This window comes from Pyxicephalus adspersus, chromosome 6 (assembly GCF_032062135.1).
Source record: "Pyxicephalus adspersus chromosome 6, UCB_Pads_2.0, whole genome shotgun sequence".
Taxonomy (NCBI): domain Eukaryota; kingdom Metazoa; phylum Chordata; class Amphibia; order Anura; family Pyxicephalidae; genus Pyxicephalus; species Pyxicephalus adspersus.
The window spans coordinates 88,103,224-88,126,346 of record NC_092863.1 but is presented as its reverse complement, the minus strand read 5'-3'; the positions used below and the strand labels follow the sequence as shown (position 1 = coordinate 88,126,346).

Sequence of the window (23,123 nt, the reverse complement as noted above, 5' to 3'; positions counted from 1 at the left end):
TTAAACGATCGTATCTATTGTGTGTACAATATCTACGAACGATCGTGTCGTTATCTCTATGTGCAGGATCGGTGCTATACGATCGCTCGTATATATCGTGCAGGATCGTTCGTCGTTCGTTTTCCAACGATAATAATTGGAAGTGTGTACGTAGCTTAAGAGTCATCACTTTAAACATAAGTCACCACGCAGGATATTTTATTAATGGATTAATGGCTGTGATTCTCTATTAGTGAATTAGATTTATTGCTTTATAAATATGTGAGAGCTTGATCTCACACATGTGCAGTGAGATCAGTCCTTTTCTTTTCACTTGAAGGAAGACATATTTTGCGATCTTGTACATGCAGAGTAATCATAAAGAACCTGGTATAAAAAAACGATGGCGGCGGCGGACAGTGAGCCTTGGAAAGAAGTCAATGCGCGATTCATCGGGCACAATTTGCACATAGATTGAGGAATCTTAACAAGATAAGTGATTTTTTTTCTTTATTTTAAAAAAATTACACTTTAGGTGATTTGGAACAATTTGTGAAATAGCTTATAATCTCACCATATGCTATGTACATGTACACACGTCAGATTTCTGTCACTGGAAGTGATCTTTCCTGATAGTGACTGGAAAATGAAATCAGATTGTACACATAAGGCTGTTTAGTGCCGGGACAGATCAATGAACAACATAAGAGGACAGCTGCACACATGCTAGATTTTTCACAATAGTTTGTCTCTTTGTACAATCAACTAGTGTTTTTTACATACCCTAAAGTCCAATATTATGTTCAGCTTGAATCAGATCACAGTGCAACCTTTGAGATTCTACATTGTACTCTTTGGGTAGAACGAGTACCTACCTGATATATAACTGTGTGTCTGTAGTTATTTAGGGAATACGCATAATTTAAAATATATCCTGAATACTTTATTCTTTGGAAATGGATGAACTATAAAGTCACAGCTGGCAGGGAAAGCAGAGTAAGAAATGCTTCTGTAAAGATTTTAGGCAACATTCTTCGGTCAGTGCAGCCTTGATTTTAAGCTCATTTTGCTACTTGTAAAAAAATGTCAATACTTTATTGTCCACATCCCAGTGTCAGGTTCTCTCATATCTTTTGGGAACTATAACATGAAGGTCTCAAGAGATAAAAAGCCAGACGGTGCCCTAACCCACTAGTATCCACCTAAAACTGAAAGACTGGATTAAACCTTTAAGGGAATATAATACACCGATTTTTGTCAGACTGACGGCAATGGTGTGTCTGCATCAGGAATCTCAGCACATTCTTTGAGGTGTCTACCACCTAAGACTGCACAGTGCCATGCATGACAGATCAAAACACAGACTTGTTTAATATTTTAAAAAACCTCTGCTGGAGTATTCCCAGAGAACATTTGCTGTGATCAATATTTCACCTGTCATTTTACCGCAGAGCTCTTTTAATGTGCAAACGACTAACCCTTCCTTCGAAGTCTTAGCTGAATATGACCTGATAAACTGTCTGCATGATGGCCAGACAATGTGCAAATGGTCTGATCAACATGGAAAGGAAATGTCTGAGACACAGGAACTAAAGAGAAATAGAGGGCTGGAGAAATATGTATCAATCTATCTTGTCCATGCATAATTGTTATATATTTGTCTGTAGTATACCTACCTACACTAGTAAAAGTTTGCATTCAAAAAAATATTCAAATCAATAAAAAGTAAGTATATCAGTGTTCTCCGAGGCCCCTATTTGCCGGACGCACCACCCGACACAGGAATAATAATGCAGATTACCTTGTGGTTTATTTTAATCACTGTCTGCAAAAAAAAAAAATTCCCTGACTTTACTGAACTGAGCAGGAAATAATTTACTTATGTAAAAAAAATAATAATTTTACACACTTTCAAATAGAATTTTGGCCGACTGTTTACTATCAGCAACAGCTCATTTAATGTGAACACATACTAGCAGCTTTCTGGAAGAATTATAGTCATCAGGATTTCTATCTTAACATATATGTTCTTATTCAGTCACTACAAGGATGGTTACCCAAGGACAGACAGTACTTGCAGGTTTCCTTGTATGCAATCAAGCTGCACTGTAGGTGTGAATGTTAATATAAAAGTGAACACGCCCAAGAGAAAAGAAAAAATGTTTTAAAAAAAATATATAAAAAAAAATAATAGTGACCACAAGAGTTTACTTAAATCGGCATAACACAGCAGTGCTTTCTCTGGCAGCGTATAATCATTTTTTGTTGCTCAAAAATTGCTCCCTTAAGCCAATGGGACCAGAGCAGAAAAGTGAGAGCTTACACCTGTCTTCCGATCCACATGTGATAGCCCTGGACCAATCACAAGGATTTAGAGCTCTCAGAGGGAAGCAGGAGTAAGTCACATGCTTACCTATAGCCAGAAATGACTAATTATCTTTGGTTGATTAAAGTATGACTATAGACAAGGAAAGGCGAGTAGACATGGGGTAGCGAAATGATATGGGAAATGGGGTAGCTAAATGATATTTTTGTTCTGCAAGGTAAATTACCATTCATGCTGTCCTAAAATTTGGCGGTAGCTTAGAAGACGTATAGTAAACATAGTTTACTTTGAAAATTTTTTAAACTTTAATGAACATGCTGGTCCACAGCAAATAGTTAGCCTAAATTGGCCCCCAAACCACTGGTAAACCTTTGTTTTGAGTCCTCCAGTCCACCTAAAACAATCAGGTACCTTTGGCCATCTAGTTAAAGTTCTGGGACATGATCGCACATTAATAATTATAAGTTTGAATAATGTGGGCATCCTTTGAATAGTTTTTAAAGCTTTTTTTTCTGTAAGGAGAGTTGTCTTTTTTCAAAACTACACATACACTTTGCCATTCCCTGTTCATACAATCTACACCTTGCACAATGGCACCAGTATCAACATGTCTATGTTATCCCTGAGCTGACAACCCAGGCGAGGAAGTAAATGGTGACCCTGGATGATACCTAAATTATGATGGTGTATTCCTTCTGGAGGGAAAATGAGATTAAGGAATTGTTGGAGGTGGGGGGTAGAAGGACTGGGTACTGTGACCTCTGTGAAAATCAGTTTCATCCCCAGCCCCTTTTAGCCAGGCGTAGTACCCAGCACTTTGCAGTAACCACTCGGCTGTTTTTGAGTTGTTATTGAAAAGTTGTGTCACACTACAGGGGCTGCCACAAGCCAAGTTTCTCCAACCCAACTTGAAAGAAACTTATTGGGAGAATATTGGAAAAGTATTCTATACCTAAACGTAATAGATAGTGTGCAAGATGAAACATATATCTAATGATCAGCTTTATTGTGAAAGGATGAATTACAACTATGGAAACCTTGTTATTGCTATGTTTACAAGTCTTTGCTACTATATAGTCCAAATGCATTGCATTGCAGTGAATTCTGCATAATAACAAAGTGATACGTTTGGATGATTTTACACTTGCAGGCCTTTATAAAAAAACGAGGAAATCTTCCACCTCCCTGAAATTATGTCTCATGAGGCACAAAACTAAACGTTATGGACAGAAATCCAAGCCTTGCCGTGTGCGAGATAGAACGATAGAGCAGGAAAGGCATATATACGTAACAAATGGAACCGATGGTACGTGATAATTCTAAGGGTATTCCTGTGCCGGCATATTGTGATGAAAGACTTGACAAGACAATCCTGACTGCCTCTGCTTGCTAAATTGAAGAGATATAAAAGGCAAGCTGCCCAATCGCTGTCTTTCAGAGACTACAATTTGCACATGGCTTTATCAATAGCCCTGGTGCTGAATTTCAAACAGACTATTTGGTTTCCAGTCGATTAAGCTTTAAGCTGTCAGCAAACAGGACTTTTAAGTTAATTTTGAGCCACGGCAAATCAGCTTGGAGATTGAGAAAGGACAGAGCCGTGTGCCACTAAGGAAAAGACAGTTTAATTGCTGCTCTATTGCTGTAATATGCAGTAACCTGTCTGCTGGATTGTGGTTTGTCAATTAATCATATGTTAACGGTTACAGCGGTAAAACTACAGTGTATGTGGCCCAGACCGGGAAATGCAGCCAGACCATTCAACAGTTACTAGTGTGGACATTCTATTACCTATTGTCCTAAAATAAAGAATGCTTAAAGAGCTGATATACCTTTAGTTCTAACTGTAACATCCAGTTTAAAAAAAACAAATCCTCGTTCTCTTATGTCTGTATGACCACACCTTCACAGAAAAAGGACAAGCTTGCTAATGCCTGACCACCATATAAATATTGGTTTCTTGGACATTCTGGATTTGCCTCCGCCACCTTGCAGCTTCTACAGCCCCTAACCCAAATGTTAAGAATAATATATATTCTGGCTACAATGCATACCGAGATTAGGAATGAAAGAATTAGCCAGCAAAGTAATACTATTTATGGGATATTTTGCGGTGGATTTATTTTCCTTCTATGAGTTGTTCTTTAAAGTGTAGGTTTCACAGACACAGTGGTAATTCTGTTTTGCAAGTTTTCTTTAATTCAGGTATGCCTACCAGAATCTAAACAGGGTAATAATGACTGATAAGTTTAAGATGTATCTGTTTCACTTTAAAATTTGGTATCAGACAGGTCCTTATTGCAGTAAGGGAGAGGCAATGTCCCTTTTGCAATAACTACTCCTACATGCCTGTTTGCCTCCCATCAGTCAAAATGTGTGGAGCTGCACATGTGCAGCACAGGGTGTATTGCCAAGGATACCCAGCAATCCCAGATTCCCTTGTGGGTGCTGGAAGTAAATGAAAGCATGCGCAGAGTCATCCCGACCCAACTAATCAAGACAATCGAAGGTCGGTATGCAGAAGAAAAGAAGGGAAAAGATGTTGGTGGCCGAGATGGCACAGATGAGTATCTCCATGGTTTAATTCCTCTATAATGTCTCTTCTAAACAGTAATGTTTGATTATCTCATAGATCTACCTCTTCTTTTACCAATATTCTTGAACAGGGGATTACAGAAGGCTGATCCAAAACACAGAATAAAGACTATGTAAATGTCAAAAATGGTAGAAGAGTCGTCTTGTTTGGGATATTTTATTCAAGCCTTAAGGACAGAATTTTTATTGGTCTTAAATAAATCGGTGGAACTTCACAAAAATGTGTAAATCTGTTCAGCCAATCAAAAATGTCTTACTCCTGATAAATAAAAAAACAGCCAAGTACTGGACTCACTTTTCTTTAGTGCACCTAAAACAATAACACTTGGTCAAGGACCTTCCCCCCAACTGGTGACTAAGAAAGATGCTGTACATTAAAGAGATGATCACTTACTGGTGTTGGCTATCGGCAATAATGTTCAAAGCAGAATGGAATACATTTGAGGTTTTTAGAATTGCCTATCATATGGAGCTCACTATGTTATTTTTAGGATTCACAAACAAATGTATTCTACAACTATTTGCCTGGAAGTTTTTGCAAGGTTGCTTATTGGTATATTGTCTCAGACATTTTTTTTTTTAATTCTTTAAAATACATTTTTCTGGGCTAGACCAATATAAAAAGCCCACAAAGTGCCCTTTATTCCCACCGAGCACCCAGTAAGCATGACTTGTGTGGGAGATTCCAGTAACCATTTTGTCCTGTTCACGTCACAAGTGATAAATTGTATTTAAAATAAATGGAGTATGACAGAATCACAAAAAAGTAATAAAATTTAACAGTGAAAATAAAGAATGCAGAGCATGTATGTCACTAGCAAAAATTGACAGCACATTGAATCTTTCTGCTCTTTAGTCTTTTTTCCACCCCCAAAAACATTTTAATGTCCTAGCAGTTTTGTAATATGTTTAAAATATAAGGAATGAGATGAAAAAGACAAGCAAAAGCAAAATGAAAAGCAATAAAATACAAGCACCGAGCAGTACGAAGGGTATTAGCAGCGCAGATCCAGTTAAGCGGCAGCACTGGTGACAAAGATGAAAAAATCTTTAAAATATTCCACATGGTAAAGACTTTAACATCGACATCTGAAATGGCCATTTAATTTCTCTGCGGTATGGACAGGCACACAACAAAGCAAAAATCTCTCCTCTCTCTACACAGAGAGACTCTGCCTCTTGAATGTGATTGCTTTACTCACACATTTAATAATTGCAGGTCAAGACTGCAGGCTGTCACCCAGGCTGCACAGGGACTTGCTTATACAGCGACGGCCTGGCTACTTTTGGCATCCAGAAACTAAGTGGCTCAAGGCATTGTCTCAGTTCATAGTTGCAGATCATTTTGGGAAAACATACTGATAAGGAACGAATGTGGCTCAACAGCTTAAGTCGGACCTGAAGGTATTTTATTATTTTAATCCTCTCCCTCCTAGTACATACTTTGTTTAATTAAATCTCTAAACATAGAGATCCTCCTGCATATTACATGGCATACTATATCATCGTGCAGTACAGATAGGAGGTCTTTAATACTCCCTATTTGATGTACAGTGCTGCGTAATGTGTTGGGGCTATATAAATCCTGTATAAGAATAATAATAGAGAGTGGCACTGACATAATTACGTCAGTTGTGCTGTTTACTGTACTGAACCCAGTGAGATATAGTGCAGCTTCACCAGGGGATACGTCCATGACATGGCTATCATTTTCCTAGAAAGCAGACATGCAAAGTAAAAGAGTTAGGCTAACTACACACATAAGACTTTTTTCATGATCCTTTACAACGACAAAAGACTGAAAGATGCATGAATGAGAGCGGTACATACAGTGAGTGGCACCCTGCTGCGCTCTCCCCTTTTATTTTTGCGGTCGTTCGTGGATCCACCAGGACAGATCCATGAACAATGTTGGGCAACCACTGTACACACATCAGATTCCCATCCGACACCAGGCCTGAAGCGATAATAAGACAAGTGTATGTAGCCTAACAGTGGGGTACAGCATCTTGGTAACTACATCCATAGATACATGCCTATCACTGCTTGCTTTTGGGGGAATTCATGATTGGCCATTTTCGTGTAATTATTTGTCTTACTTTAGGCTTTACTGCACTAAAGATTGGTTTATTAGAAAATAAAATTGGTTATAGCACAACAGACCATGATTTGCCTGGTTGTAATGCTTTCTCATTTAAATTTTAGAACATTAAAGTAGACCTAAATTTCCACCTTTAAAAATCCATGATCAGACAGGGCCTAATTGCAGAAAGAGATAGGTGATGTTTCTTCTGCAGCATTCCTGCCTGTTTAATCCAGGTATCAAAAAAGGCTGAGCTTCAGCTTTGGATACCAGGATATCTGCAAATCCCAGTTTGTGTGACGGGAATGAATGAAACCCGGCGTGTCTACCGTTACATCATTCCGGCACAGCCAATCAAGATGACTAAAGACAATTTTTTTAGGAATAGAGGAAGATGGTGGCAACCTGAGAGGAAATAGGGACAGGCGATTTTATGGGGTTAAAAGAAAAAAACTCACAAAAAAAAAATAGAACATGTTTTAAACATAGGTCAAACTGTAAAGATATAAAATATGCAAAAGAGCAATAATACTCAACACAACCCGGAAACATGCTATTACCATCCCCGTTTTTGCCCTATCTACTATTTGGTTTACTCGCAGAGCTGACCATCAGATCTTTTGTTTTTTGTGTGTTTGATGTTTGCTGAGCCAAACAACAAGGCTGTCCGCTCCAATATATAAAGTTGACAGTAATGTAAAAAAGAAAAATCAATAATAATAATTTAAAAAAGTTACAAAACGACATCTACAAAGCACACAACACAAGTGTGCACTAGTGGCACAGAATTACAAGACCTGTAGAAAAAAAAAAACATCAATACAGAATGTGACACGTGCGAATACTTACTCCCAGAGTGTCAATTCACTGGCAGCAAAACAACAATGGTTTTACACCATCTCAAAATGAGGAGCAAAATATAGTGCCCTAATATAAGCTGCTCAATATGGGGGGAAATAAAAATCTTCTTGTCAAAAATAATTGGAAATAGGACTGAAAAAGCATTATACAATCGGGATGACACAGTTGATGAGATCCCACTGCAAAGAGTTCCTCTATATTTAGCTTATATGTTGTTACTGTAAAAAAATCTATATGCTGTAATAATAAAATGCAGAAAGTAAACCATTTCCCTCTCAAATTATGGGGAACATCGGGTCCTGAACTACCCTTATCAATGACCTTAGGAGCTGTGAAAACAAAAAACTGGAAGTACCCTCTGTATACTTTAAAGTGTATGTAAATCTTAACAATAAACTTCCCCTATTTGGTCTCCTTTGGTCTGTAAAACATTCCACCAAAAAGAATTTGTTACAGATGTTTGCTCAAATTTTGTCTAAGATTACTTTCTGTTACTTTTCGTCATACATATTGGGTATCATGGTGCATGCCATAGTGAGAGCAATAATTCTATTGCCATCATTTACTATTTTCTTAGCATTGATGACCCGCAAAGGCTGGTAAAATGTCACCCAAGTACAATTTTCATATTCACTGCCGATTGGCTGCCACAATCTTATGTCTTAAAATGTTTGGTATCAATCACAACACAATCTCATCTTTTACATTTTCCACAAAAATGTGAATATCGTGTTTTGTGCACTAAAATGAAGTAATTCTTAAGCTTAATTTTGTTTATTATGACATATCAAGCAGAGTTGTATGAACAGCACAAGGATCAGGAACTATCTGTATAAAAAAATCTGTATACATAGGAGTAAGTAAACCCTTACAATTAAGCTTTTTGGCCCATATCGCTCAGTTCAATTATCTCACAAAGCACTTTTGTCCTTGGCATATGTGTAGATTTATGGAAATCAAATTTATTGAATTTTGACATCTATCGTGTGTATGGCTAATCTAGGGAGAGAAACTGAATAGAAAGCAACAGTGTTTGAGTTGAGGTAATATCAAAAACCATGTCTTATTATACATCGGGTGTCTGGTTTCCTTAGATGTCCCTTCAGCAATCTAAATTATTCTAATGCATTAAAAAGTCAGTAAAAACTACATTTTGATGTTTTTTTTAGGGTTCCTGCATTTGCCTATATTCTCTGTTGCTGTCAAAATCATACATGAATACCTTGAGCTCCACACAAAATCCTTTAAAGCCAGACAATCTAGGTGTTTTGGATCCATTTGAACCTTACAATCTTGTAGTTTTTGAACACTTTGTATTTTTTAAATGAAGGAGACGCTGGACTGTTCTATGGGCCATGAAGCCTACAATTCTCTACTTAATTTCACAGTTCAGCAGTTCATAAAGGTTTTCTTGGATCTTCATTAAGGCTCATATTCTGCAAGTTACAACAATGTCAAGTACAAAAATCAATTAACTTTTTTTATTCAAAAAGATGTAACATATATTAAACAACAATGAAAAGGAATTTTTTTTTTGCACTTTGCCATGTCACCCTTAACAGAACTAGCGTGATTTCTTGCATATTTATTTACCATCACTAGGCCATTATAAAAAATCTGCTCTTAGAATGGGTGTCTTTTTTAGACGATAAAACAGTGCAACATTGAAAAACCGCAAAATGAGCAATTAGTAAAAGATTAAAATTTTAAAGTAGAGCTAGCATCAGATGTATTTTTTAATTGGAATAGGTATGTGAAGCAACACTTTAACACTAAAAGAGATTAGAGTATTTCTAGTGAATGCCTTCATCAGCATCCAGAACAGAGTCATTGCAATTTCGGTACCACCCAGGGTAACCTTCCTTCTTGGACTGAGATGCTGGCTTAGAGATAATTTGTCATGCTAATTCCAGTGCCTTCGCTGCATTCACAAAAGTCTGATATACACATCACCACCTAAAGCCTTCCAATATTCTCCCCAGCCCCATTTAGCCGGGTGCGCCACCCAGAACTTTTCAGAAACCACCTGGCTGTTTTTGGGTAGTTACTGAAAAGTTGGGTCACAATACAGGGGCTGCTACCCATCTAACAATGTTGTGGTATGATCTTTAGGGGAGAGGAGACTGAGGAATCACAAGCTCTGATGCTTGGGGAAGGAACACACAATTTGCCAAGAGATGGGCTTGAAGTTCCTTACTTGTAAAAGGTTGTAAAAAAAATATGGTCATGCAAACTTGATCAACTACTGGAAGGCCTAAGAAATAGGGCTTAAGGCGCGAAGACAATTTTACATAGAGACTATTCCACCACATTTTACCCTTATTTTTTCTTAAGGTAAATTTGTATTAAAATAAGTAGAAATGGAGAGTTCCGCTAACTTTTATCCTACGACACAGGATATGTGATCCAAGAGAGACACAGAAATCAATTACCATGTGTCCCCACTCAGTAGATCATAATTACCTCTAATTCCTTTATAACAAAAAAAATGAAAAAAAAAAATGAAAAAAAAAACACGGAGTATTAAAATAAATTGAGATATACTTTAAATGATCACCAATTATATGCTATTAAACCAAACATACACTAAACAATATGGCTTTATTGGGAAATCTCATTTAACAGTTGTAATTGACCTTCTAGCACTTGCCTAACCGTATAATGTTAATTACTGGCATCTGGTTGTAAACAGCCTGCATTTTTCAAGGCAAACTATAATTAGTGACACTGAAATGTGTATTTAAAAGAGACGTCAGTTTAAGTGCAACTCATTTTCGAAAAGTAAATTCCGCTACAGTGAAAAAAAAATGTAAATGTTATTTGCATGGCTGCTATAGGCTCGTTACTAGAAATGGAATAAAAATGGTTGGCTTATTGCGATATATAAATGTAAAGGATTTGTATAAATTTCAAAGGAGTGCTAGATTGCCAAGGAATCCATTCCCACTGAAGTTGGACTGTACAGCATGACCTCTGTGTTTATTTTAAAAGGCTGCCAAGTCAATGATGTGGGAGGAGGCTGGGGGAAATGAAACTTCAATGCTTCTGCTAAGGATGAATTGCACCACAGTGCATGCGTCTGTTTCAATTACTGCATGTTAGGAAAATCTTATTACCTAAATGTTCACAGCTCATCACTGTTGGAAAGCAGTACCAGGCAAAGATAAGCTGGCAACTTCCTGCAAAGGGATGACGGAAAGGGAGAGCCAAGCTGCTCAGTCTTTGCTGGGAAGGGGAAGCCGTTAGCTAAGCTCCTAAGTAACCATTGGGGTGTGGTTGGAGTTGGGGTAGGTATGAGCTGCTGAGATAATGTTGGCAGTGGAATGCAAAGCTAAGCAATTGTAAACATTTATCTAAAAGGTTTTACAACCTCAAATGACACATTGTGACTATGATATAAAATGCAACATTTAACAACAACAAAAAAATTATCTTTTGCAGAGAGCCAAGTTTGTAGAAATTTGCCAATTAATTAGCAATTTAAGATGAATAGAAATAGCAAATGTAATTCTCTGTACTCTGTAATAAAACCAATAAAAGAACCGGGTCGATCTGATTTTTATTAAATTGCACAAACTTGGCCTATTCTATACCCCCTGCAAAACATTTAAAACAAGTAACCCAATCAGATTACTTCGTACTACATCTTTTCTCTGCAGCTGGCTAGCTGGCTTAGTATTTTGCAAGCAAGTAATTAAGCAATGCATTAGAAAAGGTGAACATGAGGAATCTGGAACCATTTATATCAACAAATGGAATGAAAGGACAAAACAAAACCACTGTTCACGCAGGTGTAAACAACATCTAAATATTTTATTAACCTGTGAATGTTATTGAACGGCAGCACAACCGCCTAAAACGGCCCTTGATCTCCTGAATAAGCTCCAATGTGGTTTAAGAGGCTCAGTGACCTTAAAGTAACCTTTGTTTTTCAAACACTAAACTAACAGGGGTCTCAAGGGGACACTCACTTTTTAACACTTTCTCTGCATTTTACAGATTGGAATCATAAACAGCACTGGCATAAATGATAAAGGCTTTTCTTTATCAGAGATTGGCCTCAATGGATAAGTGAAATGAGTGGCAAGAAGAACGGCTCTAATCTTTACACTTGGGGGGAGGGACCAACCTACCTTGCATAAAGTGAGAAAGTCATGCACCAATGTACCGTGTACTGAGCACTGAAAAAGGGCTTTCAACTTACAGATGAACTCCAACCTCACCTTCTGTCTTCAACAATTTTACAGGCTTTTCTCTGGTGCTAAAATTTCATACCCTATTTAATGTACAGCGCTGCGTAATATGTTGGCGCTATATAAATCCTGTTTAATAATAATATTAATAATAATACTCTGATTTCTTTGCATGCAAATAGCCTGCACAATATGCATTAAACACCAATGGCAGAACCTGCCTCCTTTTATGGCTGGAAGACATCCAGCATCATCTAAGCCTGTTCCTCCCAGCCTGACTGTACCTGACCAACCCTTTCATTCATTGTATTGCAGTCCTTTCAATCATGAGGACTCAAATAGAGATATTACCACAGCTTTTAAATTTAGCTACATTTAGCGCCCTTACAGTCCCTCCCAACCAACATATTTGTCTGCATCTGGGTCTAAAATAGGGTATGTAATGAAAACAGAAAAATGTAATCTTTTTATGTTGATGATAAAAGATAAAAATGAGCTTAACCTTTAAGGTTTTAATTGCAGGGATCAGCTAACCATATAAAAAAAAACTTATCCACCATGTGCAACATTTAGTAATTTTTGAAAGAGGCTCATGGGACTTTAACAGCAAGCATTGATCAAGATACCATGTTATAAAATCATACCGTAGTAAAATTATAAAAATACACTTTATTACAATTAAAATCACATATGGTCTTTAACAATATTCTACGCGTTTCGCCATTTAGTAATTTTTACTTTACATTGCATTTTCAAATACATAAAAATAAAGAAACTGGTCATCATAATATCCATTACATTACAGCTGACATGCAGACAGAACAATTTCTGATGGACAACACGTCATAGTCTTTTGCCATGTAAAAAGAATCCCAGTAACTTTTATGTTTCAAACATTCATCAATAGGGAGAAAACTGTTGTGCTCCATTTCTCTTACAAAACCTAACCGCTACCTCTTTTTCTTGTAGATGTTTAAGCAGGTGCAAGAACCCCTTCCACCATGATATACATGTAGGACAAGCATAGAACTGGTGTTCTTACAAAAGGCAGGCATACCATTCAATACACGTGAGTTGCTCTTATTTGAGTTGAACAGAAAGACGCATCCCTTGACAGTTGCCTTTTAAACAGATGTCATCCTAAACCCAGTAGGCACATGAACACTGAACTGCTTCAGTAAGTTTGCTAAGGACATCTGCTGATGTGACAGATGTCTGCATCACTACCAAATATACATCAGTGTTGTTTAAATGGTATACTATGTCTATTATCTTCTATTAATTTGATAGAATTAAATTGGAGTGTTAGTCAAAAACTATTTAAAAATACTGACAGGTACACTTTTTATATGGTAAGAGATTATATGTAAATCTGTAATGTCATAATATGTCTATCGGCAGGTCAGCACTTTATTTTGTTTGTGCGCAGGAGATATCCAGAACAAGAAAGTTACTCTTGTTCTGGTCAAAAGAAATCGCTCCCTGTGCAAGTGCGGAGAGTTACCTCATCCTAGTCTAGCCAATCAAGATGTCCAAGACTCCATACCTGGGAAAAGAGGTTTGAAGTGTCAGCAACAAAGGTGGGAGTGGGGATCACAGAACCAGAGGGGGTAAAGTTCAGTTAGCTAATAAAATAAGTGACTGTAAAAACTGTGAAGCTCCACCTATATTAGTATATTATAGAATAAATATATATTTGTGCAATTTTTCTTTAGCAAACTTCATAGACGTGTATTTTAAAAGACCGGCTCCTTTTTACATCTCCTTCCTAACAGTAGTCAACGGCAAAATCAGACTATGACTTGGTTATATGATATATACATTGCCTGGTCACTTTATTAGGTACACCTTTTCAGTTGCTTATTAAATATCTATCAGCTAATCACACAGCTGCTACTCAAATAACCACTTGTTACAAGAGAGGTTAAACAGAAGAACATTTTGAACCTACAGTAGGAGATGAGCTACAGCAACATGAGACTCTTGTCAGATACAAACAGGCATGAGTAGCAACAATTTGCACACGTTTAGCAAAATTGGATAGAAAATAAAGTATATTAACCCCCTTCCAAATTGACTTAATATTGTCACTAGTAGCTTTTTTAATAAGTATCCAGGGGGAAAAGGAAACAAAGTTCAGATCACAACAATGCTCTGTGTCATCAGGATAAGTAGTGAGTTTTAAATCCTTATAATGCAAATACAGCCACTGATAAAACCAGGCAAAGAATTTTACTCTCCCCTATTGAAAATACTTTTTTTTTTTAATCCAATGAGAGGTAAAACACCGTTACCTGTCTCATTAAAATACTTTATCATGTTTTATCAAATCTGAAAGAAAAAAGTACAATAAAAAAAATTTTCTTGGGGTTCAAAAGAGGGGTGGGTTCCGGTGATCTTTAAAGAGTGATTAAATTCAAATTAAATAAACCTTTGATCTCTCTCCGGTGAGCATGTGAGACCACATGCCAAAATGTATGTTGACAGGATCTTTCGAAGGATCTCAAGTTTACTATAACCTCTTTAAATGAAACCCAGCATGAACTTTGTCCAGCGGCTGACTCTTCAGGCTCAGCCATTGTGCCAAACAGTGGGTCACCGGCTTGTTTGCTGGGGGTGGCAGATGGTTTCGTTTGTTGCTTACATCCACCCTTTCCAAATTTAATGTAGCAGCCTGGCCAGAGATGAGAGGCAAGTGATGCATGATTGCACCTGTTTTGTCTTTTATTTTTATTTCTAAAAAAAAGGAGAGAGCTTTGTTCCAATGACAGTTGTTTAAGCAGCAAGCAAGGCAAATATGGATGGTAATGATGTATCAAATGGTTCGCTAAGATTAAGTGTGTCAGGAATTATGTCAATTTCTTTGTACAGGGCGAAATCTTTTATTCAGATCCTTACTTACAAAGCTGTTCATATCCCTGCACTACTATGGGTAAAACGCAGATCTTCTACCATATGAGCGGATCTGCTTTTTAAGTTGAGAGCATGCAATGCTCAAACCTGCTGAAATCTGTCCCTAGTACACCTGCTGTGTCACCGTGCATGTCAGCAACCAATAAATTATCTACATAGAAAAAGTGTGGCTGCACAGACTTTCCTAAATGTTTTATGCTACATAATCCCAAAGATTTCTGAAGATATACACTATGATCAAAAGGTATTAAACACCCGATCATCACGGTTACATTTATAGGCAGCACGGTGGCTCAGGAGTTAGCACCTTGGCCTTTGCAGAACTGGGTTTCAGGTTCAAATCTCAGCCAGGACACTATCTGCATGGAGTTTGCAGGTTCTCCCTGTGTTTGCCTGGGTTTCCTCCCACATTCCAACAAACATGCAGTTAGGTTTATTGGCTTCCCCCAATTAGTTTGTAATAAGGACATACGGTAGGGACATTAGATTGTGAGCCCCTTTGAGGGACAGCTAGTGACATGACAATGGACTTTGTACAGCGCTGCAATATGTCAGCGCTATATATACTGTGTAATAATAATTATAAATAATAATCCCCAGAGACCATCAAACTCCTTGTACACAATCTTATCTCTCGCCTGGACTACTTTAACATGCTCCTCTCTGGTATTCCTCTAACCCACCTCTCTCCTCTACAATCCTTTATCTCCTAAATTGTAAGCTCTTCGGGGCAGGGTCTTCTCCTCCTCCTGTGTCACTGTCTGTATGTGTCTTGTCATTTGCAACCCCTATTTAATTAACAGTGCTGTGTAATATGTTGATAACATATAGATAACATCTACATAACCAAAAGTATGTGGATACCCCTGAAACTGGAGTTCAGATTGTTTCAAGTGAAGATTGCTGCAGGATACAAAGACATTTTAGGCTTTTTGGGTAGTTTAGACAAGACTATATACTGTTTCAGATTGACCGTGCCCGAGCACCAGGTTTGGCAGGTTTGATGGGGTGGAATTGGAGTGGTCTGTACACAGCTCATAACTCAAACTTTGAACATTTTAAGACAAAATTGGAATGCCAACTGCAAGCCAAATCTTCCAATTTCAGATTAGTACCCCATTTCACCCAAGGAAAGCAAAAGGAAAGGAGGGGGGATTCCATAATATGACCATGGCTTGGAATGGGGTGTCTAATATTATTGAAGTATTGGTCGGATGTTCACAAACTTTCAACTATACAGTGGATTGGATATTGTTCTATAATGCCTGACCTGTGGTAAATATCTGTGATATGTAAAAGAAAGATTCCATATGTTAATCAAAATGACTCATCATAGGTTTACCATAGCACAACCTATTCTAAATAAGAAATACACAGGGCAGCATGGAAACACAAATAAGGAAAGAAGAGTTATCTTCTTGTGTCTGTTGTCAAAGAACAATATGTCCACATATATACATCCTTATTCAAAATTGATGTTTTAGAGCAGTTTTACCTTAAGCTGCGTACACACTGCCAATTTTTGTCGTTGGAAAGGATCTTTCACGATCCTTTCCAACGACAAGGGGCTGCACGATGCATGAACGGTGCTGTACATACAGCACCGTTCATGCTCTATGGAGAGGGGAGGGGGAGAGCGACGGAGCGGCACCCTGCTGCGCGCTCTCCCCTTCACTTTCATTACGATCGGCTGTCGTCCATCGTCCGTGGATCCGGCAGGTCGGTCGTCCGGACGATGGACGACACCGACTGTACACACGGCAGATTTTCGCCCGATAATTGGCCGATGCCGATTATCGGGCGATAAAAATCTGACGTGTGTACGTAGCTTTATTCCATCCCAAGTGATATCACATACATACTGGGCTAATTAAGATATCTAAACAAATGACATGAATCTGAACCAGTCTGGCTGATTTGTCCAAATTAAAATCCCGTATGCTCAGGCAGCTCCAGCCTAGCACTACACAAATGATTTTTAATCTCTAAAACTGAAAATGTCTCCAAGCACCATAATATTGGTTTTTAATACCAGGCAGGATATTATTGAATGAATACTTAGGATTACTATTACAACAATAGGTCGTCTAATGCAACAAAAAAGAAAATATTTGTTTATAGTTTCCTCTAGCAATTAAGCTAAAATCGAGGAGGTCATGCGACTGTATGGGAGCTTTTACGAAAATTAATTTAACACAAAGCACTTGGTTAATAGCACAAGAAATTTTGTACTGTGATTTAACTGCTCAAAAGCACCTAATGGCCAGCACACTGAGCAAATTTCAGACAAGGAAAAAAAACCTGTTATATGCCAATTAAATAGAAACTGCACAAGCTAAATTACTGCCATACGCATATGCTAGGTTGTATTTGTTTGCAGATTCTAAGCTCTGCGGAGCTAATAAACATTTTCTTTCTGATCACCTCTGATGATTCTGTTAGTAATGTGTTCCAGAAACCCATAGCGGCTTCTCCTCCCTGGACCCATGTTAGCCAACAATCTAGCAGTGGCTGTAAAAGTCTCATGTTGATATTAAACAGTATTTATATAGCACCAACATATTACACAGCCCTGTACATAGGGGTTGCAAGTGACACAGACACAAGAGGAGGAGAAGACCCTGCCCAAAATAACTTACAATCCAAGAGGTGGGGCAGCAAATTATCTGCATTGAAAATGTTTAATGACAAGGAAGAGGGAGCAACTACATGTGCATAGAATCCAGAGCAGTTTTTCTCAACCTTTTAACATGAGGGACCCTTTGAAATAACTTTCAGGTCTTCAGGGAACCACTGCTAGAATTACTATATCCACAGCTAACAGTACAATGGTGTGGTCATCAGTGGGCAGAATTCCTCTTTACAATGCTGGAAACTGGGAAGGATGTCACCCTTTCAGATTGCCAATAGTATCGTCGAAATCATTTGTAGCAGATTGCACTGATTGCTCATCGCGCAAGGAAGCCCTAGCAACCTTTGGTGAAACCCTAGGGTTCCACAGGACCCAGGTAGTGAAACTCTAATCCCTTTGACACTTTCACCTACACTGCTACACACCTTTTCTGACACTATTGGCTAAGTCAGAGGTGGGAAAAACCAAATAGGACTTTAGCATACAGGTGAATTGACAAACAAATGCAATGGGGTAGTAAGATTAGCAAATGCAAGGACTGATAAATTACAATACATATTTTTGATTTGGGTCTTGATATGCTTTAACGGTCATTGCAAGGTCCCTTTCAGAATTTTCAACCAACCTTCTGTTGCAAAAACAATCAAACAGAACAAGACACCCTACCACTAATAATTTTGGTTCATTAGCACAAACCTGCTGGTCATAGACTGCCTACCTCCAATTGGTGGCTTTCTTTACAAAAACATGTTTGTTCTTTAATAATTTGCATCTTTGAAAAAAAAAAAAAAACAATATAAATGCTATTTAGTGGCACTGCAGAATTTTTTTGGCCTGTGATAAGAGATTAGTCTCATGAGATTAAGCTTGCAGGGGAAGACAGTAATGAGAAAACTCACCAACAATCTCCTGAATGGGAAATCTCCTAGAGTGATTAATCTCCGGCTCCCATTTCAATCTATGGAGGGGAACATCGCAGAATAATCTTTCTTTATGGCTACTACAGGATGACGCAATAGCCTAATAGTTAATCTCCTGTTTACAGCTTTCATTAAAGCTTTGGGGGTGTAAAAAAAAAAAAAAACAACTAAAAATTACCCAATTTTACCCAAAGAAGGTAGTAAGGTTTCTTCTCACTTTCTGTTCAGGTGTCAGACAAATCAAGAAGGGGAAATCTTAATGGAGAAATATAAAGCATTTCAAACCTGACAAACAGTTATTAGATAATAAAGCACATCTCTTTTTCAATTCTAAGGTTTTAGGCGTCAGGACATAAAAAAAAATATCTGGTCAAAATGTAGAAGCCAAGGGTGAAAAATCCAATACACCCTAGATTCTATAGAAGCACCTTCAGAAATTAAATAGCTCAAACTATTATAAAAAACTTTAATATAGGCAGATCTGAAAATATTCTCAGGGTACTTATTATGACCTGAAAATATAGGAAAATACTTTGACTCGAGCATAAACCTAGGGCACAAAATGTGATGGTCACTGCTAAAATTAAAAATGGTAATCAATGGAAATGTCAATACATTGTCAATACATTAACATAAAAATATGTAGGCTAAGTCTGTACATCATTTTTCCCCTTCATACAGGTTAAAGCCTTTTGCCTCTTGGTGATGATGGGTCACTTGATCTTAAAATATTTTTTGTGCATTATTGTTGGCCACCAGCAGATGTCGTTGTATCCTCATGTAAAGTGTGTAACAAACTTTACATGAGGACACAGCACCATCTACTGCTGTGACTCATGCGTCGATATGTAAAACTTAAAAAAGGGCAGTACTTTCTTTTTAATGACCAAGTTAAAACCCTTTATAAAATATTTAAAAAATGTATTTTTCTTTTGTTGGCTTAACCTATATTTGCTAGTAAACCTGCTCCTATTCACCAAATGAGGTCCAAATCCAAAGTGCCTAAAATCTATTACGTCTAATTATTCTATTACTACTATAATAATTTAAAGTATGTAATGTAATCATTATATAAATATACTTCACATTTTTACACACACATATACACAGACAGATATTATATACACACACACACACACATATATATATATATATATATATATATATATATATATATATATATATATATTACAGGTCTACAATTTAAAAAAAAAAATTTCATGAAAAACAATGGATCACTTTTGGTACAGAAATCTAGACCTCAGTGTAACGCTCAGGAGGTTAAAGGAGAGTTTCAAGAAACTCCACAGTTACAGTAATATGAAGATGAAATACAAAGATGTAAGCGGTTTTACCTCCTTTATATATTTATATTTATGTCTAGATAGTTTTGAAGTTGATACAGACCCACCACTTAGCACAATTAGCCTGGTAACTGGACTTTTTCGAAGCCAAATGATAAACTTAGGTCGCCTTTTTTCCCTTAGCCTGTGATTGGAAAGTAAAGGAGCAAAAGCAGAGGATGACAAGATTCAGGTACTTACACGTTTTTAAATACAAATCTGTATCAAGTGATGTTTTCCTATATCTGGCCAGCAGGCAACTTTAATGTATGTGTAAAGCCAAAACAATTTAGCTTTAAAAATGATTTGGAACATTTAGAAACATTGGGTTCTGCATCTCTGCTGACAGGATTTACCCTTAAAACTGATTTTGGTGACCATTGTCACTAAATATGGAAAGAAATAAATCCAAAATACAAAGGATACGGCTACAAAATCCTTCTCTTGGATTGTAAGGTAAGATGTGTGTAGTCCGAATGAGGAGAACAGGGTGACAAATCTGTTTCTCCACAGATACATTCCAGTGAGTGTTGTATCCCTAGTATATGAGGTGTGTTACTTCAGGATCTCTAGGGAATAATAAAGGAAAAATCAACCACCATATCCAAGAACTGTTAAGCTGCAATATATTAAATTGCATTAAACCTACAGTACCTCAAACTAGGAACATTTTCAGCTTCCAAACTAAAACAATAACTATTTTCCCAGTGAAAATGATTCCAGTTTCTGTTCATGTAAAGGCAACTTATTTCTCTTTAAAAAAAATAAAAGGTCTGTAAGTTAATAGCTAAACTAAAATACCAAAACAGTATAACACGACAAGAAAATTGATAATTGTATACCTTTGCTGGTGTTAGGATTAATGTGACCCTCAACCCAAATCTTCGCTTAGTCTTTTCTTAGTGTTGTCAGTCAAGGATCATTTACTAACAAATCACTCTGTGAATCACTGAGTCAGTAATGATGCTTGAAATTACCAGACTACACTTATTTCCAACACAGCTCCAATTAAGGGATAATGGTTGTGACTTCAACCAGGGAAAGTGAACTGAAGCAGCGGAAGGAACACGGTTTCGACAAATGGCTCAACTAAGATCTGGACTTCCAACTTCACAGATATGATTTGATAGTCTGGTAGTATATTTGGTGATGGCTAGATCGGAAATCAATGGGCAGAATGAGATCTTTGCATGTGTATGCTATCAAATATGAGCAAACTGCTACTATTCACTAAAGAGAGCTGTGATAATGGGTAAATTTGAAAGCAGAATCACAGGGGAACAATAAATAACCTTTTATAATTAGTGAAGATAACAGTCTAAACAGTTGGAGTACACTTTTTAAGTAAAATTCTGAGATTATATATATATATATATATATATATATATATATATATATATATATACACACACACACACACACACACACAGTGTTGTCCCCAGCACCTTTTAGCTGGGCGCACCACCGGAGCTTTATTAGTAAGCACCCGGCTGTTTTTGGGAGTTAAATGAGGAGTTGGGCTGCCACCCACCTACAATTTCTTCCCACCCAGCCTAAAAACATTTCTGGGTTGAACACTGAATGTCATGGAGCCTGATTATGTACAAAGCAAGGATTTCAGCAAAATGTTGCAGATTCTTGCCTCCTCCTACTCTGTGAATACTGATACAAGCAATTTCACTTATAATAAAGGTTTGCTATATAGGAACATCTGCTGGCTACAATTACATGATAGTTCTCAGTTGATAGAAAAAGCTCATTACAAAAGCTGGGGATGAGATTTTAAGAGGTATTTTGAACTGAAAAGCATTCATTGAATACTGTTAATTAATAGTTGGCAAAGGTTTCATTACAATGTGCAGCCAGTATTGTGACCCAAAGCACACCTGGACTCTAGAGGTTCCTGACCTTCTCTATAAGGCAAGAACAGGTCTTTAGATGACAGAAGGGAACAGAATTTCAGTTATTTATGTTATCTGCATTGAATCAAATTTTTTATATTGCACCGAGTTAAGATCTTCTTGCTGTCTGTGCCGTTTTTTGAGAGATTTGTGTTAATATATATATATTCCCTATAATGATTAGCACTGGGACTGAAAGCAGGTTAGAATCCAAAATTGTAGGTAATCACCAGGCTCTTCATGATATCTATCAAAAACGGCAATTAGTAAGGAGCTGAATTTGTTTTCATATCAGCCTGAAGTTCAGTGCACTGGCATTTGGACATGCTTACACTAAATCAATATAGACCCATTCTGCAAAGTAAATCACAGGTGAATGTTAGAGGCTTACCTTGTGTTAAATGCATCTGAAGAGCATTGATTATTCTTAAGTAGATAATGCAAGAGGTGTAATTACATATCAAGGGCCCCCATGGCACAATTTTGATAGGGCCCCCTGGTGACCTCTTGTAGTCATTGATATTTACATTGATTATGCCTATACTGGGGACACATTGCAGGACAGCTGTTAGCACAGTCTGTACAATACTAGAAAGGGGTGCTATGAACATAAGTATCAAGGAGGATAAAAACTAAAGCAAGTTATTGAATAACGTAACATTAACCTTTTTTTTCAGCTAATTAATGTGTCCTCAGTTGCTCACCAGCCACCATCAGTATCCCAGAACTTAAGATCTTAGTGAAGTTCTATGCCCTCCCTTTGCCACAGCATGCAAGTGAGGAAAGTAGTCAAGTGCCCAATTTAGGACCCAATATTAGGTGTATTTAAAACTATAGTTTTTTGCAGATTTAACAATATATATACTCCATTCTGTTAGTTTTAGCTGATGAGATATACTTTGGGATTTTTTTTATAGCATAAGAGAGATTCATTGGCATTCAGGGCTAACTTCAGTGCTTATTATTGTTATTATTGCCCACAGCAATGTGCGCTGCAATAGTTATTCTAAGAGAAGCAGATCTGCATCTCCAATAAAGTTAAAATATCCCAGACAAACTGAAACATATGCGGAGTACAAATATCCAAACATTTGCACCCTGTCTGATGTACGTAAATAAAATGTTAAAGAAAATGATCATTATGAAAATATGAAAATCATGAGAAAGCAGACACACAAAAATATTTTTATTATTACTTTTGTGTATGTAGGTCATTACCCCAGTTTAGGGTCGTTTTTTAATTTAACTGCATGCTTTCGGAATGTGGGAGGAAACCAGATTACCCTGACGAAACCCAAAGAGGGAGAACACGCAAACTCCATGCAGATAGTGTTCTTGCCCAGATCCGAACTTGGGATCTAGAGCTGCCAAGAGTGC

General features: G+C 37.3%; 1 protein-coding gene across 4 annotated transcripts in view; it reads right to left on the bottom strand.

Moving 5' to 3' along the window:
* The window catches only part of WDR7 (WD repeat domain 7), a 202,942-nt gene that overhangs the window by 91,538 nt on the left and 88,281 nt on the right, over positions 1-23,123 (bottom strand). The window lies entirely within an intron of this gene.